A 24,182-nucleotide genomic window follows, 5' to 3' on the forward strand; every position below is an offset into this window, starting at 1 on the left:
CTGCATGTCCTCCCTGCATTTGTGTGGGTTTCCTCCAGGTGCTCCAGTTTCCTCCTAAGTTTCAAAGACATGTATCTGGAGCATTTCTCCCTGGGCCTCTGCTGAAAATTGGCTTCATTCCAAGTCTGACTTCCCCGGTAAACAAATGTTAAATAAAAAAATAAATAAAGTACAAAGTAGCTTATAAGTGTAAAAGTTTAGGAGCACGTTCACCATGAATGAGGCACCAACATTCACTTGTAAAGTAAAGTAGTGTTCTGTCAATGTTATAATAAAAGCTGTTGCAACACGATCCACTGGAAGACTGTCCAGGAGAGCACTTTCTGTTTGGGAGGGGGGGAGGACCACCGATTGTGTGAGATCACTGTTTTTTATTCACTTGTAAAGAAGTGTCCTGTCAATGTTGTAATACAAGCTGTTGCAGCACGATGCGCTGGAAGGCTGTCCAGGAAAGCACTTTCAGTTTTGAGGGGGAGAGAACCACTGATTGTGTGAAGTTACTGGTTTCTATTCACTTGTAAAGTAAAGTAGTGTCCCGTCAATGTTATAATACAAGCCATCGCAGCATGATGCACTGGAAGGCTGTTCAGGAGAGCACTTTCAGGTTTGGGGTGGAGAACCGCTGATTGCGTGATATCAATGTTTTTTCTTAACAAACTATAGGCTAAAATCTAGTCATAGGGTACACAGTCATTGAGGGGAACATCCAGCTGCAGAAGGGGCCCTTTAGTACTTTCTACTGGTTACACAGGAATTCTTACCAAAAGATCAATGACTAAGTTGCGTGAATCTCATCCCATGAGACTGCTATGCAGAATCTCAAAAAAAGAAAAAAAAATACATAGCTCAACATTTTTACAAAGGGCAAGTATCTCTGCATACTGCAAAGCCCCCTGCTAGTTACATACACAAACTCTGAGATTGCACTATAACTGGAATAGGACAATATTGCATTCTCCATTGTACTACAGTCTTAGACATCAATTTGCAAGCACAGTCTAAACTGTGAAATTTCAGTGTTGCATGCCAGCAGATACAAGGTTGATATTCTGATTCTTCAACACAAAGAATGGAACTCTTACATAGTTTGCAGATTTAAATGGAACCCTCACACAGTTTGTAGATTTTAATGGAACCCTTATCCTTATAGATTGTCATCATCACTAAGCATTGTGAAATGACTTTTCCTGTTTTAATAGCTTCTCCAGAAGGAAGTCTTGGCTGCCTTGAGCTCTTTTTTCCTTTTATACCTTAAGATTTTCTATTTGTTAATGTTGCTGGGTAGACACTTCATAGGTTCATAGGTAGGTACTAAGCTATCGGCCCAAGGGCCTAAGTAAGCCTAGCCAACAAGGTTCCTTGGCTTACTCCACCCAAGAAAGTTAATTTCCTGTGCCCCTGTTGAGCAGAGCCACAGAAGTGATCCCCCCTGGGTGTATTTCCTATTTCCCATCAACTCATCAAGATTTTTGTTGAAGATTGCTAATGAGGAACTTTGTTTGACATTGATAGGTAGCGTGTTCCAGAGTATAGGAAGTCCCTGAGACAGGAATCGATCCCTCCAGCATGTCCTGTTTATTGTGGTGACAAGGTTTACATCCTTAGAGCATGTAGCTCAGAGGGATTGGGATTTCTTTAGGTGTAGCATGTCCAACAGCTTTGGGTTTAACATAGCTTTATATGTTAGGCAGAGATCTCCTCAGAGTAGGCGATATGCTACAGAGTAAAGCTGGAGCTTTTTTAGACAGTCAGTGTAGGGCATCTGTTTGAGGCCAGTAATCCTCTTTGTGAGGTACTTCTGTGGTCTTTCTAGCTTCTGCAGATGTCTTGTGAAGTACATTCCAAAAGGGGCGTTGTACTCTATAATGGGTCTAATGAATGCCGAGTAGAGGGGAACAATGACCTCTTTTTTCCTGGATGAGAACCCTTTTGTGATGAGGTGTGCCACATAAAAGGATTCCCTGACTACTGTGGTGATGTGATTATCAAAGGAGAGACTACTATCCACCTGGGTCCCAAGGTCTCTTATCACACATTTGGTGTTAAGTAGACTGCCGTTTATGTGGTAGTTCATGGGTATAGAGTTTTACCAAAGGGGATGATAATGCACTTTTTGGCATTGAGCTTGTGGCCATGCATCTGACACCAGGCATCTGTCTCAGTGAGGCCCTTCTGTAGGATGTCCACATCATTTGGGGACTTGACTATGGCTCCTAGTTTGCAGTCATCTGCGAACTTCATTCGCCAGAGGCCTTCTGTGTTAGCCTGTACTTCAGAGAAGTAGAATCCAAACAGGAGAGTACCCAGGACTGAACCCTGTGGTACTCCACTTGTCACTGGTTTGAAGTCAGATTTGGAGTCTGCAACTTTTACAGTGTGGGTTCTGTCAGTGCATCAGTTGGCAACCCATCTTGTGACATAGGGATTTATACCTAGTTTAGTAAGCCTAGCTATAATTTCAGAATGGGAGATGGAGTCGAAAGTCATGGCAAGGTCAAGACAGGGGGTCTATTTCAGAACATTGAAGTATTAAAACTTTGAATGTTCTGATATCGAACACTATTCAGTGAACGCTAAGAATAGCGAAACTGCAGAAAAGCGAATTCTTTCCTCAGGAAAAAATTTGGTTGGCCGTTTCTGTGGCTTCACTATTCTTAGCTCTGTGGTGGAAAGTTACGGGTTGGGTTCATTTAAGTGTGCGATTGTTTGCCCATTAGAGTTAGGGGTGGATTAAGTGAGTTAGGGTTAGGGTGTGGGTTAGGCGTGTGTGCAATAGTGACAGACTTTAGGGTTAGGGGCGGTTTAAGTGAGTTAGGTTTAGGGCACAGGTTAGGTGAGTGTTTGATAGTGATGGACCTTAGGGTTAGGGTTTGGGTTAAGGTAAGTGGGTAGATAGTAGTGCATGTTTAGTTTAGTGCAGCGTTAGATTTAGGAATTTAAGTGTATGTGTGTAGTTGCTGTTTGTTTGATGTGTTGTGTTGTGTGTATGTGTTTTGTAGCAGCAAATTTTTTCCATGGGAAAAAAATTCACTGTTCTGAATGTTCGATATTTTCATGTTTTGATGTTTTTGGGCCGATTAAATAGCTTTCGCTATTTTCATCTTTTGATAACATGATATAAATGCAAGATAGGCAGTGTGAATCACCTTACCCTTGTCTACGACTTTGGTGACTGCCTCAAAAACCTCAATCAGGTTCAGAAGGCATGATCTGCCTTTCACAAACCTGAACTAGGTATGGTCCAGAATTTGGAGGTTACCAATGTCTTTGTCTGTGAGTTCCATGATGATACATTCCATGGCCTTACAGACCAGGGTCATCAGGCTAATAGGGTGATAGTTCCCAGGATCAGTGGTAGCTCCCTCTTTGTGGAGTGGGATAACTGTTGCTGTGCACCATTCAGTGGGCACAAAGCCTAACGAAAGACTATGATTGAACATGGTGCTTAGGTGGGGAGCCAGTTCATTCTGAAGTTCATGTAAAATGCAGCCTGGGATGTTGTCCATTCCAATGGATGCTGTGTTTTTGGTTTTAGAGAGTGCAACTTTTACCTGTATAGATGTGATTACAGGGACTCTGCATTCTTCTTGTATAGATATGGCCCCTTTAGGGGGTGAGAGATAAAGTTAGCACTGAACCTATCTGCCAGGATGTTGACAATATCAGTTGGTTTTGTAATTTTTGTGCCATTGTACTGTAACTCAGAGCAGATCTGGGTGTTGCCATTGAGATTCTTGACATAGCTATAGAATGCTTTTTGGTTGCCCTTAGAATCAGTGGCAATTTTGTTTTCATAAGTAGCTTTGGAGGACCTTATTCGGGATCTCAGCTTCTTACTGAGGCTGACCAGCGAGCTCCTCCACTCATGGGATTTTACTCTCTTTTGCAACAGTTTCTTCCTTCTGTTGTAGAGTTTTGGACCACCAGATCGGCTTCCTTTTTTTGGAGGATAGCGTCTTGGTTCTGTTTGGGATAGCACAATCCATGCACTCATGTAAGTGCTTACAGAGTGCATTTGTGTAGGATTCAGCAGTCATAACTGTATTTTCCAACTGCATGAGTGTCATGAAGTTCACCACTTCTGTCTTAAGAAGCACAAAGTTGGCAATGGAGACATTTTTTACTGTGGTTTTCTTAATGGTGAGTGAGAGCGGGATGCAGATATCAAGGGTGATTAGATTATGGTCAGATCTGACCAACAAGGAGTTGACTTCAGGTGTGGAACACCGGTCACTCATTTGGTAATCACTAGGTCTAGGATATTGTTGCCCATGGTGGGGGTGTGGATAAGTTAATTCAGGGCATTGGAATTTATGAATTCCAGAAAGCGTTGAGTGAAGGAGTAGGTACATGAGAAGTTTTCCCAGTTAATGGTGTGGTAGTTGAAAATGACGAATATTAGGATGTTTGGTTGAACCCTAATATTTTCCAGTATATCAAGAAAAGAGGAGTGGGAATCCTGGGGCATGGTGGGGGATCTTTAGCAAGCTATAATTTGGATTGCAGTTTTACCCAGAGTTAGTTGCACTTGGATAACCTCGGATGCATTATGCTGTGCAACTAGCCTGGAGGTGTGGATATCCTTAATGGATATGGACACATCTCCACCTTTGGTGTTCTGGTCTAGGTTAGATGGCTGAAAAGTGTGGTATGAGTTATAGCCTGGTAATGCAGGGGTGGTCTCTAGAGCCTTAAACCAGGTCTCAGTCACTGCACAGATATCAATGTTCTCCATTTTAAGATTTAGACTTCTAGCATTGAGTAGCATTACCCTTAGTTTTTGCTTGCCTGTTGCTGTTATGGTGGTGAATTTGTCATTTGACACATGCCTAAAAAAGGCACTATAGGAGCGGCAAGAGCCTTAGCCAGTATCTGGAATTCCAGGGGCGAAAGGTGTAGGCCATCTCTGGCAAAGCATCATGGTCTGTCGACCATGTCATCCCAGGCAGACAGATACTGGATCCCCTTAGAATGACACCAGAAGCTTAGCCAATTTTTGAAGTCAATCATTTTGTGCTTGTACTGCTGTATCATTCTGGGTGATGGCAGGATGCTACTCAGGGCTAGGGTCATACCTACCTGGGCTACAAGATCGGAGAGCTCTTCCATGTCTCTTTTCATAAAGTCCAGGGAAGTATATCTCAGGTCATTCACACCAACATGGAAAATGACAGAGTCATATTTGTACTTGTTGTGGAGTGACCTGAGTGTGTGGGTTATGTGCCGAATCCTGGCACCTGTCAGGCAGCCAACAGTAACCTTCTCCTTGTTTAGCCTGGTGAATGGGACATCAGTGTGGCTGACTATAGAGTCACCTATGACAAGTGAGTGGGGTCCGTTGTTTTGCCTTATGAGCTGTGGTTTATTGGCACACTGAGTTTGTGGGCTATGTGTCATTTGGGTTGTGTTTGGGGGTGGAGGTTGCTTGTGATTCTGCTTTGGAGGTCTCTGTTGCTTGAGCAGATTATTATTGAGAGCCTCTGCAAATGTTTTTGTATTTCTATGTGTGAATTTTGGTGGAGTAGGTTTAGTGGGACTATGTGATGAGTGTGGTGTGGTGCAGGTGTTTACTTTCTCCTCTTGACTGTCAAGTTCAGTCTTGGTTGCAGAGAGCTTTACTTCCAGTTTGGCTAGATAAGTGCATCTCTCATAGGTTGTGGTGTTGGGTGGTAGGAGGAGAAGATTGTCTGTGTACATGAGGCAATTGCTACATTGCCTCAAGATGCCCAGATTTATCAGATAGACAAGAGAGAACACTGGGAGCTGACCCTTGGGCATGCCTGAATAAAAAACAACTTTCCTCTAGACAAGTGAGAAAAGTGAGTATAAGAGCTGTTTTCCTCTAAGCAAGTGAGGAACGTAAGTACAAAAACTATTTTCCTCTAGATAAAGAGGAAGGTTGAGTGCTGTAGTAATTTGTAGCTTATTTAGTGCTAACAACACGTTCTGAACAAGTGCTTAGCACAAATAAGCAAATTCAAGTGCTGAAACTATGAATCTGTACATGGATCTTGTGGTTGATATGTTACCTAGTGCTTACCACTCACACTGATAAGCTAGAATGCTTCCCACCAACACAGAAAGGCTTGGGGGCTCAGAAGCCTGCCGACAATCCCAGATACAGCAAATTTGTATCTGAACTAGACTAATTACAGAAAAAGTGGGAAACGAGCGCAAATGTGGGCTTTTGAATGAGAAGATTGAAAGAGATGGAAAAACTGTCCAAATGGCCAATAAACTTCAATTTCTGGGCCAGAAAGCACCCGTATGGTAGATAGGCTACCTAGTGCTTACTACTTCCACTGATAAGCTAGAATGCTTCTCTCCAACACAGAAATGCCTGGGGGGCTTAGAAGCTTACAAACAGCCCTGGATACAGCAAATCTGTATCTGGACTAGACTAGCTACAAGGTGGGAAAGAAATGCAAATGTGGGCTTTTAAACCAGAAAGTTGAAAGTGATGGAAAAACTGCCAATTGGCCAATAAACTACTATTTCTGGGTCAGAAACCACTCTTGTGGTAGATAGGCTACCTAGTGCTTACCACTCCCACAGATAAGCTAGAAGGCTTCCCTCCAACGCAGAAAGGCTTGGAGGGCTCAGAAGCTTACAAACAGTCCTGGATACAGCAAATCTGTATCTGGACTAGACTCATTACAGGAAAGGCAGGAAACAAGCTTAGAAACTTTTTTTTGGAAAGTGGAAAGGGAGAAAGTAGAAACAGAAGATTATTCAAAATTAAGGACCTAAGTGGCTTGCCCTTCACAAATGTTCTCTCTGTATTAGGTAGAATGAGCTTGTATAGTAACACTAGACTGGAACAGAGTTTTGATAGAGCTGAACAGATGGGACTGATAGGAGTGTCTGAAGTCAAAATATGATCTCACTGTACTCGGTTGAGTGAGCAAATGATATAGACCCAGGACAAGTGTTCAAACACAAATTTACAGGAGGGGGCAGGCAATTCCAAAGCCACCAAAATTAATACCAGAACAAGAACAGGGAGGGTGCACAAGAAACTAACTGCAGAGACAGAGAGATACCACAGTATTTTATGAAACAATTAAATAGCAAAATAAATAACTACAGAGATACACAGACCACAACATTCAATGAAACAATTAAATACACAGAAAAATAAAATGCAGTACAATCTTTAACACTGGTAAGTTTGTACTTAACTCAGCTAGTAATGCAGTTGATTTTAGGTATGTAGCAGAAGCCAAACAACTCAGATATTGAGCAATAATAAATTCAAAAATGTGACTAACACTTATAAATACAGATAAACCCTCTAGTCTAAGAGTTTAAGACTGAATATCAATGAAGTGAAACACAATAGCCCCCCATAAACTGCAGAGACAGAGAGAGACCAAGTATTCTATGAAACAATTAAATCTGAAGATAAATAACTACAGAGAGACATAGACCACAATATTCAATGAAACAATTAAATACACAGAAAAATAAAATGCAGAACAATATATAACACTGCGAGTTTATACCTAACTCAGCTAGTAATGCAGTTGATTGTAGGGATGTAGCAGAAGGCAAACAACTCAGATATTGAGCAGTAATTGTAACTTATTTATGTCACAAAAAGTACTTCTGACCCATTATGTAACAGTACTGTGCACTTTCCACAGTCATCCTATAGTAAAATTAATGTATTGCAGTAACTACAACTACATTACACTAAGAATAATGTAATTGTATGTTCACATGAGGGTCTGTATCCTTTCTTCAAATTCATAACCTATTTGGTGCTTATTTCTTCTGCAATTTATGATGCTCAAACTTTTGGCATTTGCCTCACATCCTCAAATGTAGCATGTTGAACCTAAATAGTATGCAATGGAACTGTAACATATCAAGGAGCACCTAATTAAGGAGATACTTTAGCAAGGAATGATAGTATTTATTTAGTTTCATTGATAAAGAATTTGCAATATTTTAATATCAAAATAATTCAGCAAAATGAAAGTTTTTTTTTTACTATGAAAATGATTACTACTCATTCTTAGGAAGTTGATAAACCTATTGAGTAAAACTAGATCTAATACGTAAGTTTATTATTATATTATGATGTCAACATGTAATTCACATCAGTGCTTTGTTGTTGAATGCGAATAATGTTGTGGTGGGATATGCATTAAATCCTTGCATTTCATCAGATATAGTTTTAAACACTTAACATCTTAAGACAGTTTATTTTTCATATGACAGTAACTGACCGCATTTTGAATATATCATTATGAGGTCATAATTCGGGTTGTAACATTTATGTTTATATTTCACTGCACTTAAATACTGCTGAGAACAAATTAGTGTGATAATCATGTTGCTATATAAAACCACAGAGTGTATTTCCCTGTTACTTAATGCTTTGTGAGAATGCTTGCTTGAAAAGTTGTCACTTTGAACTTCCCTAGGAAATGGAACAAATTCTGTATTGAAGGAGGCAGCAGCAAAGCATGTCAGATTATTTAATATAGTAAATTGGTTTTCTTTTGCCTTTCATGATGCCACCCATTTTTCGTAACTAAATTAATAGGATTTCTATAAATACAGATTATTTTTCATAAGGAATAGACACCAAAGTTTGTGAGCAAGCTGATGGTTGCATTATACAGAAGTTATCAGTGAGTGCCAGCAAAGATGAGTGCACTAAGAGTCTACTCATTTGGCTGTTCATAGCCTTTCACAGTCTGATTTTTTATTTTTTTTTTGTTATATATTTTTGGCTTATTGACACTGGTTTATTCTGCATAGCACCTGTTGACATTTGCAAAGCATCACGCAAATGAATGTTTATCCATATGCATAATTATTTTGTCATCATGAGGTTCTTCTAAGTCATGATGGATGTCACCGTGATTGCCTTTCACATAGTCACATTTAGCAAAATTCAAAGTCCAATTTTAAAACATCTGTCAAACCAAGTACAGTACTTCAGCATTCTATTGTTATGCATGGGTTGAAAATATCTATCTGTAATGGATCAAATTAAAGTTGAGCTGACACAAAAGTTTCTAGCTTTGTTCCCCCATTTTCCTCTGGGAAAAAAAAAACACGTTTTAAATCCTATTTACCACTGCCTTGATAACAGTAGTTTAGGTTAGGAATGGGATGAAATAAGAAAACAAATGTCTTTTTTTGCATTTGGTGTTTATTGTTTCAGTACATTTGGTATCACATTGCACTTTATGTAATTAATGTATATTAGCCCACTTATTTTCCATAGCCAGGTAAGCATATGCTCTGTTATTATAAAAGAACAAAGGTGTCTTTTTTACTAAATGAGGCAAACATGAAGAAAATATCTACTGAACTTCTTTCTTGGTAGTAGCTATGGGGCGTGTGTGTGTGTGTGTGTGTGTGTGTGTGTGTGTGTGTGTGTGTGTGTGTGTGTGTGTGTGTGTGTGTGCATGCATTTGTGTGTGTGTGTGTGTGTGTGTGTGTGTGTGTGTGTGTGTGTGTGTGTGTGTGTGTGTGTGTGTGTGTGTCTTTGCAATGGTGTATACAACTAGACTATATTAGCATTGTGGAGGATTTCTCTTGAAATACTTGAAAAACTGTTAGGCAAACTAAGGAGCATATATGGTTTACAGGGAGATGGTGAATCAATGGTGACAGAATACATTGCCAATAAGAAGCAAGAAACTGCTTTAATTTCTAATGAGATAAAAATGAAGACAGGAAAGATGAATGGAACTGTTTTTTTTTTTTTTTTTTTTGTTTTTTTATTCTGTGGGCAATAAAATATCACATTGAATAGATCTGTAATTTTGAACTCATAGTTGTGAGATCCTTGGAGCTTAATCTTGCAATGTTTGTGTCCTTGGTCATTCTGGAAAGAAGATGTTGCATGGCATTTGTTTTAATTATGAGTTTCTTCTCAGCAGATTGGTTTTGAGTCCTTCAAATGGGTTTACACTTGTTCACTTCATATTGTGCAAAGGAAACATCTTTTTAGTAATCTTCTTCTGGCTTTTTCCCAGTTAGAAGTCACCACAGTGAATCACCTGTCCACTCATGAGTGACAGTGAAGTTTTTACAGTGTCGAGTTGCCAGCCTGGTGCCCAGCCTTCCACAGAAGGCACACACATGCACATACTCACGCCTAGAGCCAATTTAGAGTATCCAATCCACCTACAGCATGTCTTTGAGAGGAAACCTGAGCACCCAGAGGAAACCCACACGTCCATAAGGAGGACACGCAGACTCCACACAAAAGGCACCCCAGCCGAGGATTGAAGCAGAGAACCTCTTGCTGTGAGGGGGCAACACTAACCGCAGCACCACGGCGGCCGCCAAACACCTTTTTTAGTAATAGTGACTAGAAATGAAACTGACATTCATAAGAATTGCAAAAGCAATGTCAAGCTGTAAAAAAATGTTTGACTGGAAAGAAAAAAATATTTTTAGGCTTTGGACCTAGATGTTGTGATTGGCATACTAAAGTGGTTGTTATTCCCTATGAATAAAAATAAGGATCACTGAGGATGTACACGTATGGGGAATAATTACTGTACTAGTCAGTATCCTGCCTTCCTAAAAATGTATGTTTAAGGGGAATATAAATGTCTTAAAGTCTGTATGCGTGGTATGTGTTCAGAAGCCTAGAAGCATGAGTCACAAAAAAAGATGTATAATAAAGATTAGAAGTTGTGGAGATGATAACTTTTGGCCAGACTGTACAAGAAATACTATATCTGATGCAAACAGCAATGAAAACAGGAGGTTTTGATACCAAGGAAGTGATGTAGAATATTTTTTTTTTATTTATTTATTGACATTTGTTTTCTGGGAAAGCTCAACTTGGCTAAAGTACCTATTCACAGTTGAGGCCCAGGGAGAAAAGATTCCAAATAGGTTTCTCTTCATCCTTGTGAATGCTGACATCTGTGCGGTCACTGACACATGGTTTAAAGCTGCAAAAAGCACACCAACAGTGCTGGGTTATAATGCCTTCCACAAATTTAGACCAGCTACTACAGAGACAGGGACTAAAGGTGGAGGTGTCTCGATTTCGATTTACATCAAAAATAAATATACCTCACGGCTGGTCACGGCTGGTCAAATAAGACAATGCACTTGAGCTACTCCATGTTCAAATCACCATAGGCAAAATCTAATACTACTTCCTTGAAAGTTATAGGTCCTCATCTATGATGCATGAAACCCATACCATGTATTTAAACTTTTTGAAAACACTCACCATCCAACTCAATACCATTTTCAGGGGTGATTTTAATTACCCTACTGTCAACTGGGAATCCTATATGACATCAGAAGTACAGGCGCATAGATTCCTGCATTTTGTAAACATAAACTACCGAGATTGTTAATTCCTCAACCAGGGCTGCAACCATACTGGATCTGGTTCTCCCTAATATGGGAGAGCACTGCACACCCCCTAGTGTAATGCCTTTCCTGGTTAGGTCAGACTACAAAATGGTGTCCTTTGGAGTAAAAATAAAACCTGAAACCCTAGCTAACCCTGGAAGATTCAGGAACTAGTCTAAGGCTAATGTCTTGCTAATAAGTGATAACCTGTCAAACTTTCAAGCCTCCATAAACACCAAGAACACTGCTGCCTATGCAGAACTGTTTACCAAACCCTATAGAAGCATGTTAATAGCTACATAGAAACAGCTGTACGCACCAGGAAGAAGTACAGAACTAACTCAAAATCCAAGCCACACTGGTAGAATTGCAAAATAAATAGGCTGTATAATAGAAAGAAAAAAAAAATGGCAAAATGTTGGAGGTGCAGCACCCAGCAGGATAAAAGCACTCTCATCAAACTGAAACAACGCAGATAACAAATAAAGTCCACCAAAGCCAAATTTGAGGTAAATTTGACCTCCCAGAGCAAGGACAACCACAAGGCATTCTTAAGCTATGTCTGCAATCTCAAAGGCAATGCACAATTGTGTGCAGAGTTCATTTTAAATTGAGGCTCCTATACTGAACCAAAAGATATAGCAAACTTACTGGATCACAAATTCATCTGCAACTTTACCCCTCTCTCTCTCCCTCAACCTTCCATCTGGAAATACCATCAAATACAAATCTCCCTGCTATCACTAGAGAACAGGTCCTTAATCCTCTAAGGCCAAACACAATGCATGAATGGGCGCAGACAATATCCCAGAATGCCTTCTAAACAAAATGTAAAATGCCCTATCAGGCCCTTTGGAATTGCTATTTAACTGTAACCTACAAATGGACTTCGTGCCTCATGAATGAAGAACAGCAGCAGTCATCCCTCTGCATAAATGTGGGCCATCTACAGACCCTGGAGACTACATTCCAATAGGTCTCACTAGTCTTATATGCAAAGCCATAGAAAGAATTATCATGGATATGATCAATAATTATATGGTAAATCTCCAGACACTAGAGCTAACCCAGTTTGTTTTCATCAAAGGCAAGTCATGCTTACTAAACCTGGTAGACCTCTTTGAGAAAATCACCAAAGTAATGGATGAGGGCAAAATGGTTCACACTGCCTACCTTGTCGTGGCTAAGGTATTTGACATAATACCTGACTCTGGCATTGTTGACAAACTCAAGAGGTTAGGTGCAAACCCATATGTCACCATGTAGAGAGCCAACTGGCTTAGAGACAGGACCCAGGAAGTTAAAATTGGTGAGTCCACATCTACAAAGAGGCCAGTCACAATTGGAATCCCTCAGTGATCAGTCCTTGGACCACTCCATTTTGACATTTGCTTCTCTAAAACAAAGGCCAAGTTCAGTGGTCTCTAGCTGACTAAATTTGCAAATGACTGCAAATTAGGATTTGTTATTGAATCCTACATTGATGCAAATGTTCTCCAGGAAGGGCTGACACATACTAACAACTGGTGTCAGAGCCAAGGACTAAAACTAAATGCCAAGAAATGCATAATAGTATCCTTTGGGAAGTAATTCACCACTGGGAAATATCATATTGACAGCACACCCCTTAATGTTGACCCAGTAGTCAGAGACTTAGTAGGGTTGCCAGCCCTCCGTTTTTTTCCCGGACAATCCAGAAATCAAACTGATTCTCTGGTAGTCCGGAAAACACTGTACAAACTCCGGTATTCTGTTTCAAAAAGGAAACAGACTATCGGAGTTTGTAAATCGGCTGATTTACTATGCCTTTTTTACAGAAAAGCATAATAAATCAGCCAAAAGCAGGCAGCAGGAACAAAGAACGAGGGCATTCCCCACTGAGTGATGTCATCATGATATCACAAAATGGGCGGAATGTAGGCGGGAGAGGGGGTGGGGCAGGCAGGGTTACTGGTGATGCGAGGGGTGTGGCTTTACTCCGGTTTTAGCCATGAAGGAAGGTGGCAACCCTAAGACTTAGGGACACACAATAGACAGTAATCTAGCCTTTGGCCATCATGTGAATATAGCAGTGAGGAGATCATTGTATGTTGTGCAACTTATAAACAAAGGTTCGGCATATAAGACCAAGGAAGTCATTGTTCCACTGTATTTGGCATTCATCAGACCAGTCATTGAGTACTACATCCCCTTTGTCATGTAGTTAACTAGGCATATCCAACAAATGGAACACCCACAGAGGTTCCTCTCTAAAAGAATACAGGGCATAAGTAAAATGTCCTATGCAGACCACCTCAAGGCCCTGTCCCCTGTGTTCTGTCTCCTACAGCCTGTTGAGGGGAGATCTATGCTTAGCATACAGAGTATTGTCAGACCCCACTCTGATGGGCATCCTTCATGTCCAAAAAACAAACAGCACCAGAATTACCCATTCTAAAGACTTACACCTTGCCTGTGATATAAATAGGATGGACCTGCTGGAGAGACGGATATGTATCCCAGAGACTACTCCATCTCTGGAACAGGCTCCCCATCCATGTGAAGCAGAGTTCCTCCCTCACTCAGTTCATGTGTAACTTAGAGAATTGGATGAGGAACAAGAAATTAATTCCTGGTTTGGCATCTTTGTCAATAATGGACACAGGCAACCTGGAAATGATTCATCTCCCAGGCCCCTGCTTGTAAATGTTTCATCTCCTGAGCCCCTGCTTACACTTGTCAAGTGTACCAGAACTTGTCAGAAATTTAGAATGCTTGGTTAGGATTAAAAAGGACCTTGTGGTCATTAGCCTAGAAAATACCTATGGACCTAAGAATATCAGGATACAGCAATAATTAAGTACAAAATATAATATAATATAATATAATATAATATAATATAATATAATATAATATAATATAATATAATATAATATATAAATACACTGCATCTAGGTACAAGATTTAACAAGTGAAAATATAACTACAATAGTGAACATAATATTGACCTACATGATGTAAGATATTTAGGATGGGAAAGGTTAACAATTTTGCTGAAATGTAAGTTAAACTTGCATCAGGTAGCAGAAATAGAAAAATGTTTTGAAGAAGTTACATATGTGGAAAAAATACTCTTTTAAATATAGTGATAGATGAAAAGTGGCACTAACAAAAAAGGGGAAGTCTAAAAGGCAGATGTTGAGATACTAAATAAGTACAAAGTGTTCCAGATGAAAGGGGAAAGTGATAATTTGAGAGAAAATGATAAATGTGATTCAATGTCTGTGTCTGTGAGTAAAAGGCAGAAGGATATGGCATGCAAACCCCTTTAACACTAAAAAAATGGGGAAACATAAGTGACTATTCTTACCTTTTAATGCCAACTGTATTAAAATATAATGAGAAGGTGAGCTGCACGAGTGTTTAAAGTGGTTATAATTTGTATACAATGCACATGATTTAAGAAATAGGTACAGATGGCTGAGTGTTTTTATAAAGTTCCAGAGTTTGATCTTTGCTAATGACAAATGTTTTATAGCTTAAGGAATACTAAAGGCCTGAGATGGTATTGATTTCAAGGCACTTATTACATGTCTAATTGCTTGGCAATGCCCACTGCCAGTGGTTGATTGTTCCTCTACAGCTTCATTTTTAGTTATCACACTACTAACCAGTATTCTCACAACCCTTAGTACACTTATAAAATGAAAACTTTCTGTATAGTATATTAAAAAGGATTATAAGATATATTCTCGCTACATAAAAAAATGTATTAGCATTCAGTTATAAATGAGAAATAGGGATCAACTAAGAAGTTCTTTTTAAAAATTTATTGCTCAAATTCTAGAAAAGTACTTAACCTGAATAACTCATTTTGTACAATTCATATTATAAATACCTCTATGGTAGCCAGTACATAGGCCTTTGCTAAATATAATCAAATGTGAAATTAAAGCAAAATAAAATTACATGTAAGAAATTTTGGTTTCTTGATATTTCTATCAGGCATACTGAGCGACATGAGCAAAAGCTAATCCACGGTATTGATAAACACAGTGTGACTGTAAGTACCAGTATCACTCATACCATGTTATAGTGATGAATCACATTACTTCCCAGTGGCATGCAATGGCCTTTCCATTTTAGCGAATAATGCACAGTAGCATCTAGCACCATGATACATGCTGCATGTTTCCATCCTTCATCTGTCAGGTATCACTACAGAGAGAAATCATGACAATGTCATATATAACGGTGATGTAAGACACTCTGGTAAAGTGCAGTCTGCCTTATCAATGAATAACATGTAGTTCTGTGTCTTCCAAATATAATGACTATTTAGAAGGCAAAATGTCTACTATGGAAAATTTTAAAATGGTTTATGAAAGATTGCAAATGAAAGACAACTGCATTAAGGAAACTATGTCCTGCATTAAGGAAACTATGTCTCATATATATATATATATATATATATATATATATATATATATATATATATATATATATGTGTGTGTGTGTGTATGAGTGCAGCATTTCAAGGTTTATTGAGATGAGATATGGAGGAACAGTGAAAGAACTGAAAGATGATAACAGAATGGAAAATGTAACTGGCTTTTTCAAGAAGATTGGTGATACTAAGGAAACGTTCAATCAGAAATGAGCATTATAAAAGACAAAAATGAAGAAATTCCAGGTGAATAGCTTAAAAGTTCTCAAAATGATGTTGTCACTATGTTACTTGGAATATACTGGCATACCTAAAAGCATGATTGTAAAGAACTGGAAAAAAAGTCAGTTTTTATCCCAATCCAAAAAAGGCAATACTGGAGAGTGTTCATATTATCAAACAATTATAATTGTATTGTATGCTAGCAAAGTAATGATCAAAATCTCACAAAATACATTCTAGCAATATATGGATAAGGAATTGCTTTTTGTACAAGCAGATGTTCATAGGTTCAGATGTTCATAAGAGAGTACTAGGCTAATGTCTCACGAGCCCTTACAAGCCTAGTCAATTTTATCCAATTCTCTAACCCTAGGGGAAAGATAACAAGGGTCAGCAAGTAGGGTTTTGACAAGTTTTGTAGACTGCCTGTGTCCACAAGGTACATGAGTACTCACCCAGGAGTGAATTTACAATTTCCCATCCATTGATCCAGACTGCACTTGAAGACAGTCAGGAAAGAGCACTGCTTCAAGTGAACAGGAAGCCTTTTCTAGAGGAGGGGCAATCTCTGGGACACATATCTGTCTCTCCAGCATGATCTTTTGGTTTACTATTGAATCATTGAAACTTCGTAAGTTGACCGGTCACATGGTTAACAAAAAAATCTTGAATCTAAAATGGCAAAAATGCGGCCAGGTCAAAACTAAATACATCAACACCTGTAGTTCGATGTATTCAACATAGCATTAGGTGACGTCAGTCACCCATGCTATGCAGCTTACCATACTGTGACATACCATAGTCAACAGTACATGCATTTTACTATTTTGCAGGGGGACAAGCCCCAGATACCCCCTGCAAATTATATATTTCAACTCTGAGATCACACTACAGTGAGGAAATGGGTTAATTCCCTGATCCTCACTGAACTGCGATCTCCGTTCACAATGCCGAACTCAGATAATCGAACTACACTACCAATTCAATGTAGTGTAGTTGATGTTTTATGAGTTGCCATTCTCCTCATTTGAAAACTGCCTTTTGACCACATGCCAATCGATAGCAGTCACTTCACAGATTCAATAGTAAACTGATCTATTCATGTCAGATATCAGGTTTAGATCTTTTGAGTGGGTAACCCTTGTGCACTTAGTTTTGTGAATATGCAACATTTCTATCAGGGTTGGATCAGGTACAGATTACCACTCAGCAACTGGTAGAAAACTAAAAACATTGATAGGGCTTTTAATTGGTCTGCATATGACATGCTGGCTACACCCTTTTTTTGTAGAGCAACCTCTGAGGATGCTGCATCTGTTGCAGGTGCTTGGCGAGGTACATGCAAACGGGTGCATTGTACTCAATTATTGGTCTGATTAGGTTCAAGTACAGTGTTACTATGACATCCTTAAATCTGGATGACATGCCCTTACTTATATGCTGAGCCACATAGAAGGATTTTTTCTGCACTGTGGACACAGGGTGGTCAAAGTCCAGATTATTTTCTATCTGAGTACCTAGATCTCTCACCATTGGTCCATGCTTATGAGGGTGCTTTCGATGTTTTCATTTGCAGGAGTATTTGATTTCTAAAAGGGTGTTATTATGTACTTCTTCACGTTTAGTTTGAGGCTATGGCTCTGACACTAATAATTATTCTGATTCAGACCTTTTTGTAGGATATCATCATTGTTTGGGGAGTCAGTAATTGTGCCCAAATTACAGTCATGAGCAAACTTGGTCAGGCAATGACCATCTCCAGTTCCCTTGACAACTGAGAAGTATATCCCAGACAGGAGGTTGCCTAGCACTGAGCTGTATGGTACTCCACTAGTGATTGGCCTCTTGCTGGCTGTGGATTCCCCTATTCAAACAACGAGTGTCCTATCCATGAGACATTTGGCTACCAATCTAATGACATAGATGTTTCTGCCTCATTTTGTGAGTTTATCTGTAATACCCAAGTGGAGTATTGTGCCAAATGCCTTTGCAAGGTCAGGGTAGGCACAATTCACTCTCTTTCCCTGATCTATGCCCTTGGTGACCCTCTGAAAAAAGTCCACCAGACTGAGCAGACAGGACCTGCCCTTGAAGAAGCTGACATGGGTTAGGTCTAGAGTGAGATTTCCTATATCTTTGCTAATCAGGTCCATGATTATGTTGATGGTCCCCCCTTATACAGCAGGATGACTGTTGCTGTCCTCCACTCTACTGGGACAAAGCCTGTCTGGACAGTGTGGTTAAATAGAGATACTAATGGGGTCTGCTAGGTCATGTTTTAAGCTACTTAATAGTCACACTGGGATTCCATCATATTTCTAGCTTTAGAAAGCACAGTGATGACCTGGTCTTTTGTGATAGCAGGCAAAAGGGGTGTTTTATGGGAGTGATTGGAGGTGACGATGGGGTGAAACGAAGCTGAATTTATCAGCCAGCAGATTTGTTGTTTTTTTTCTGGCTGAGTATAGGTTGTGTCATTTACAGCCAAGTCAATCATTGTTAAGTGTTTCCTTTAAGATTTTGGACATAACTAAAAATGCTTTGTGGCTATCCTTTGCTTAGGAGGCTATTTTAGTCTCCTATTTAGCTTATATAGACTTCACCCATTCTCTGATTTTCCTGTTGAGACTAATGAGGGATTTGTTCAATGTTATGTACCCTCCCACTTGCTCTTACACAGGAATTTCTTCCTTCTGTTGTATAGTCTATTTATGCTAAGGGACCACCAGGGCGGCTTGTTTTCCTGGCTAGATCTGGGTTTAATTTGGTCAGATACTGCCTTTTCCATCCAATTGCTTAAGTGGTTGCACAGGGCATCTGTGTTTATCCTAACAAGAAAGTATTTGTTTTTATTTTTAAACAGTTAAGGTTATTGCGATAACTTCCATTGTCCTTGGAGGATATTGAGGGTGATATATTGTGAGTAAAAATGTAATAGATTCATTAAGAGTGATTTGGATCTCAATGAGGTGCAAGCTAGAGTTGTGGGTAATTTGATGTGAGGTGATAGTGACAAATACAGGTACTACCCTCTCCCTGTTACCTAAGGGTCTGAAGGCATGACTGAGCTAAAATTTGAAATTGAGGGAGTACAGTCACTGCACTGAAACAATGTCTTTGTAAACATGCTCATGCCACAGGAGTTCCTTAAGTTCTGTAGTTGTTCTGTTTAGACTCCTAGCATTTAGCATCAGTGCCATCAGCCATAACTCCTGGACATATAAAGCATCACCGGTAAGATGTCTCTGTGGAAATTACCCCACTTGAATCACTGATGTAAATCGTGTGTGGACCAGATCTGGGAATTGCGACACTGCCCAGGTGGTACACTGATACAATGTACATCATACCCTCTGCTTTGCAGACCACTTAGCAACTGACAAATTGGAATCCATTATGGCTAATTATATAGTCATTTTTTTCTGTTTATCAGTCAGATTCTTGATTGCATATCAGTGCATGGAGGGTGCATTTAATGGCAACCAGTATCTCAGAGAAATCGATCACTTCATAAAATGCCTGCATGATATTGATTCTCTCCTCTGTTGTACGTTGGAACTATATGTGCTATTACACATGCTACTACATGACATCAAGAAACTTGTGTAGTATCCTTGAGACAGATGGCTGAAATCATCCACTGCCTCCCCCCGCCCCATCATTGGACAGTCCCTGTAGTCTGAATTCTCAAAGCAGTACATACCTTGTTATCCACAAGCATGGGTATTTGCACTTCCCAAAAGTCTGCAGATGAGGGTAGCACAGCACTACCAGCTCCAGCATAGTGCCTCTGGTCACACTGTGGTGGTCTACTATTTCTGCCTAATGTAAGGGATGAAATATTATGTGTAATTGGATGACTCTGTGATTTAGTGCATGATGATACTCATCTCTGTGGCTGTCAGTTTTTTGTGTTAAGCCTACAGATACCTCTAGCATGATTTTTGGTCATTTTCCTTAAACACCACAATTTTTCTGTCACCAACTACTCTTCAGACTGCACCTTGACAGTTTATTTTCATATATCACTTAATCCCTCCATCATGTACTGTTTATCCTTGTTTTCATTCATCATAGCCCTCATTGTATTAAGATGTCCATTTCAATTTCATATCCATCTCATTATATGCTTATTTGAATGGTGTGTGGGTTGCATTGTTTCTTGACCTCACATGGTCACAACTAGCATATGTCTGAACTGCTCCCACATTGTGTGTGGCCTCTCTTTGCACACTTTCACCTACTCCACAGCAGAATTTATTTATTTTTTTGAATCTCTGGACATCTATGTTAGACAAGTAGAAAGGCAGGTTCTGAAAAATCTCTTTTAGTTCTAAATACAAATTTTCTCTAAGCACCACATTGTGAATAGTCTTGTATGCAAAACAAAGCTCCACGTTTCTTACTTGATAGTTGATACTAATGAGGTTGGACACTTTCAGTCAGTCACTGTAAGTTAAGATATAAGAACTATGAATTATTTTGGAAATCCTTCTGCGAATACATTATTGTATTTAGTCAGCGCAAAATAATACAGTTATAAAAAATCTCTACATTCAGGCATTCTGTGCAGTAAATTGTTTTATTTTAGTGGTTAACCTTTTATTACAAAGGTATTTTTAAGGAAAGTGTTTTACTAATAGTTGCATCTAAGACTGTTACCTTTTCATCTAGTTCCAAGGAAATGCTATGCAACAGTTTTTTTTTTTCAGGACCCATCACAACTAAAATTCAGCTATAGTTTTTTTCCCCCCAAAAAGACGTCACATAAATAACCCAAAAGTTAAGTGCCTAAGAAAGGTCATAAAGGTAAAGATAAAATAAAATGAGCTCTTAAAATAAAATGAGCCCTGGACAGAGCCCTAGGCAACTCCAAACTTCATAATTCCAACATGAAAAGTCTTCCTTGAGATCTACATCAGTGTAACAAGGAGTCAATTCTTGTTCTGAGAAGTTTCATACATGAGAAATGAAATCTGCAATGAATGAAACACAAGCCCTTAAAAGTACATACTCATGTATTCATATGCACACGCATACACTGTATATTTTAAAGCCTTGGTAGTCTGTCACCTCTCTATAGTATGTTAGCAGGAGACCCAAGTGAAAATGCATGTTCATATAAGGAGAAGATGCAAACCCCATGAAGAAGTCATTATAGTTCAGAACCATACTTGTATACCAAGCGTTGTATGACAATGGTGTTAGGTGCTATACCTCTGTTCTTGTTAGTCAAACCATAGCTTGCATATAAAACAAAGGAGGCAAACTTAAGCCTTAATTAGCATGCAGAATAAAGTAATAAAAACCAAGGAAAAGATTTAAGTTTAACAGTAAATAATGTAAGTAAACAATTTTGGTGCATAGAAACTGGCCAGTCTTAGAATGTGTACAGGACGTGAAAAGGAATAATCGAGTTCATAAAATATGAATGTCGCATGGCCTTAAGAACTGAACCCTGTACAGTCCCAAACATTAGAACTGATGGTGTATCACCAAAATAATTATTGCTTCATGTATTCTCCTTCCTTTCCATTAAAAAGGCAAAACAACACTATGTGAGAATGTGTCCTAGTAGATTCTTAGAGATTCTAAACTATTAAACTGATGCAAAGCCAATGTCTTGCTTTAGTAAATAAAATAGGATTGTAGAACTAGGATTGTTGTCATTATGTCAAAAACAGTAAAGTATCATACAGTTTGCACAGCAATGGACATAATGAGAAAGTCGAAAAAAATGCATGATGTAAGCCAGCTGAATATTTCCATGATTTTTATGCAGCATTTTATTGAGAACAATATGAATTGGTTTCACATGTTTATGTAACCATGCCCAGAAAGCAGAAACTAGTTGTATAACAATTGTTTCTGTATAAGGAAAAAGCTTTTTACATTGGTACTCTGTTTACATTTTTAAGTTTTTCCTTTTCCTAAGAAATTTTGAACTTCAATTAAGTTGAATGTTGGCTTAAACTTGTTTACAGAAATTATTATAATACTCACTGTGTTAGTAAAAATTTATTGAAGTTAGTAAAAAATGTACATTTCAATCACAGTTCTGGGCACTTTGTTACAGAGTGCTTCTTAAGAACTGTTCATGTTTTTCCTATCAATGACAAGGGAGCATTTTCAGGTTATAACTGGAAGCTCATAAACTAATTTATATTCATAGGTTCATAGGTAGGTACTAGGCTATTGGTCCTGGGGCCTATATAAGCCTAGCCAAAGGTACCCTGGCTTTCGCCAGCCAAGAAAATTATTTTCCGGTGCCACTGTTGAGCAGAGCCACAGAAGTAATCCCCGGGGTGAACTTCTTATCTCCCATCCAATCATCAAGGTTTTTCTTTAAGAGTGCTAATGAGGAGCTTTGTTTGATATAGATAGGTAGTTTGTTCCAGAGTATGGGAAGTCTCTGGGACATGAATCTATCCCTCCAGCATGTTCTGTTTATTGTGGTGACAAGGTTTAGGCCCCTAGAGCGTGTAGCTTGGAGGGATTGGGATTTTTTTAAGTGGAGCATGTCTAAAAGCTTTGTGTGTTAGGCAGAGATCGCCTCTGAGTAGGCGATATGCGATGAAGTAAAGCTCCAGTTTTTTGAGATGGTCTGCGTAGGGAATCTGTTTGAGGCCGGTAATCCTCTTTGTGAGTTATTTCTGTGGCCTTTCCATTTGTTGTAGATGTCTTGTGAAGTACATACCAAAAGGGGCATTGTACTCTATAATGGGATCTAATAAGTGATGAGTAGAGGGGAACAATGACCTCTTTTTTCCTGGATGAGAAACCTTTTGTGATGAGGTGTGCCACATAGAAGAATTTCCTGACTACTGTGGCAATGTGATTATCAAAGGAGAGAATACTGTCCACCTGTGTCCCAAGGTCTCATCACACTTTCGGTGTTAAGCAGACTACCGCCTATGTGGTAGTTCATGGGTACAGAGTTTTTACCAAAAGGGATGACAATGCACTTTTTGACATTGAGCTTGAGGCCATGGCTTTGACACCAGGCATCTGTCTCAGTGAGGCCCTTTTGTAGGATGTCCACATCTTTTGGAGTTTTGATTATGGCTCCTAGTTTGCAGTCATCTGCAAACTTCGTTAGCCAAAGAACTTCTTTGTTGGCCTGCACTTCAGAGAAGTAGATACCAAACAGGAGAGGACCCAGGACTTGGAGTCTGTTACTTTCAGTGTCAGTGAGCCAGTTGGCAACCCATATTATGACATAGGGATTTATACCTAGTTTAGTGAGTTTATCTATAATTCCAGAGAGGGGAATGGTGTTGAAAGCCTTGGCAAGATCTAGATAGGCTGTGTGAACCACCTTACCCTCATCTACGGCTTTGATGACTGCTTCAAAGAAGTCTATCAAGTTTAGGAGACATGATCTGCCTTTTACAAACCTGAACTGGGTGGGGTCCTGAGTTTGGAGATTACCAATGTCATTGTTTATAAGTTCCATGATGATACATTCCATAGCCTTGCAGAACAGGCTCGTTAGGCTAATGGGGCGGTAGTTTGCCGAGTCTGTGGTGGCTCCCCCTTTGTGGAGTGGGATAACTGTCGCTGTGCACCATTCAGTGGGCACATAGCCTGAGGTGAGGCTATGATTGATTATGGTACTTAGGTGGGGTGCCAGTTCATTCTGTAGTTCATGTAGAACACAGCCTGGGATGTTGTCAGGTCCCATGGATGCTGTGTTCTTGGCTTTGGATAGTGTGTTTTTTACTTGTGCAGCCGTGATTACAGGAACTTTGCATTCTTCTGGTATAGAGATGGGCCCTTTAGGGGATGACAGGGGGTAAAGTTAGCACTGAACCTATCTGCCAGGATGTTGGCAATATCAGTTGGTTCTGTATATTTAGTGTCATTGTGCTGTAACTCAGAGCAGATCTGAGTGTTGTCATTGAGATTCTTGACATAGCTATAGAATGCTTTGTGGTTGTCTTTAGAATCAGTGGCGATTTTGTTTTCATAATTAGCTTTGGAGGATTTTATGAGGGATCTCATCTTCTTACTGAGGCTGAATAGGGAGTTCTTCCAGTCATGGGATTTTACAATTTTTTGCAACTGTTTCTTTCTTCTGTTGTAGAGTTGGTTTATGGCAGGGGACCACCACATTGGCTTCCTTTTCTTGGAGGATAGCATCTCGGTTCTGTTAGGGATAGCATGATCCATGCACTTGTGTAAG

This window comes from Protopterus annectens, chromosome 4.part0 (genome assembly GCF_019279795.1).
Source record: "Protopterus annectens isolate FY-2018-M chromosome 4.part0, PAN1.0, whole genome shotgun sequence".
In the NCBI taxonomy this organism is placed as follows: domain Eukaryota; kingdom Metazoa; phylum Chordata; order Ceratodontiformes; family Protopteridae; genus Protopterus; species Protopterus annectens.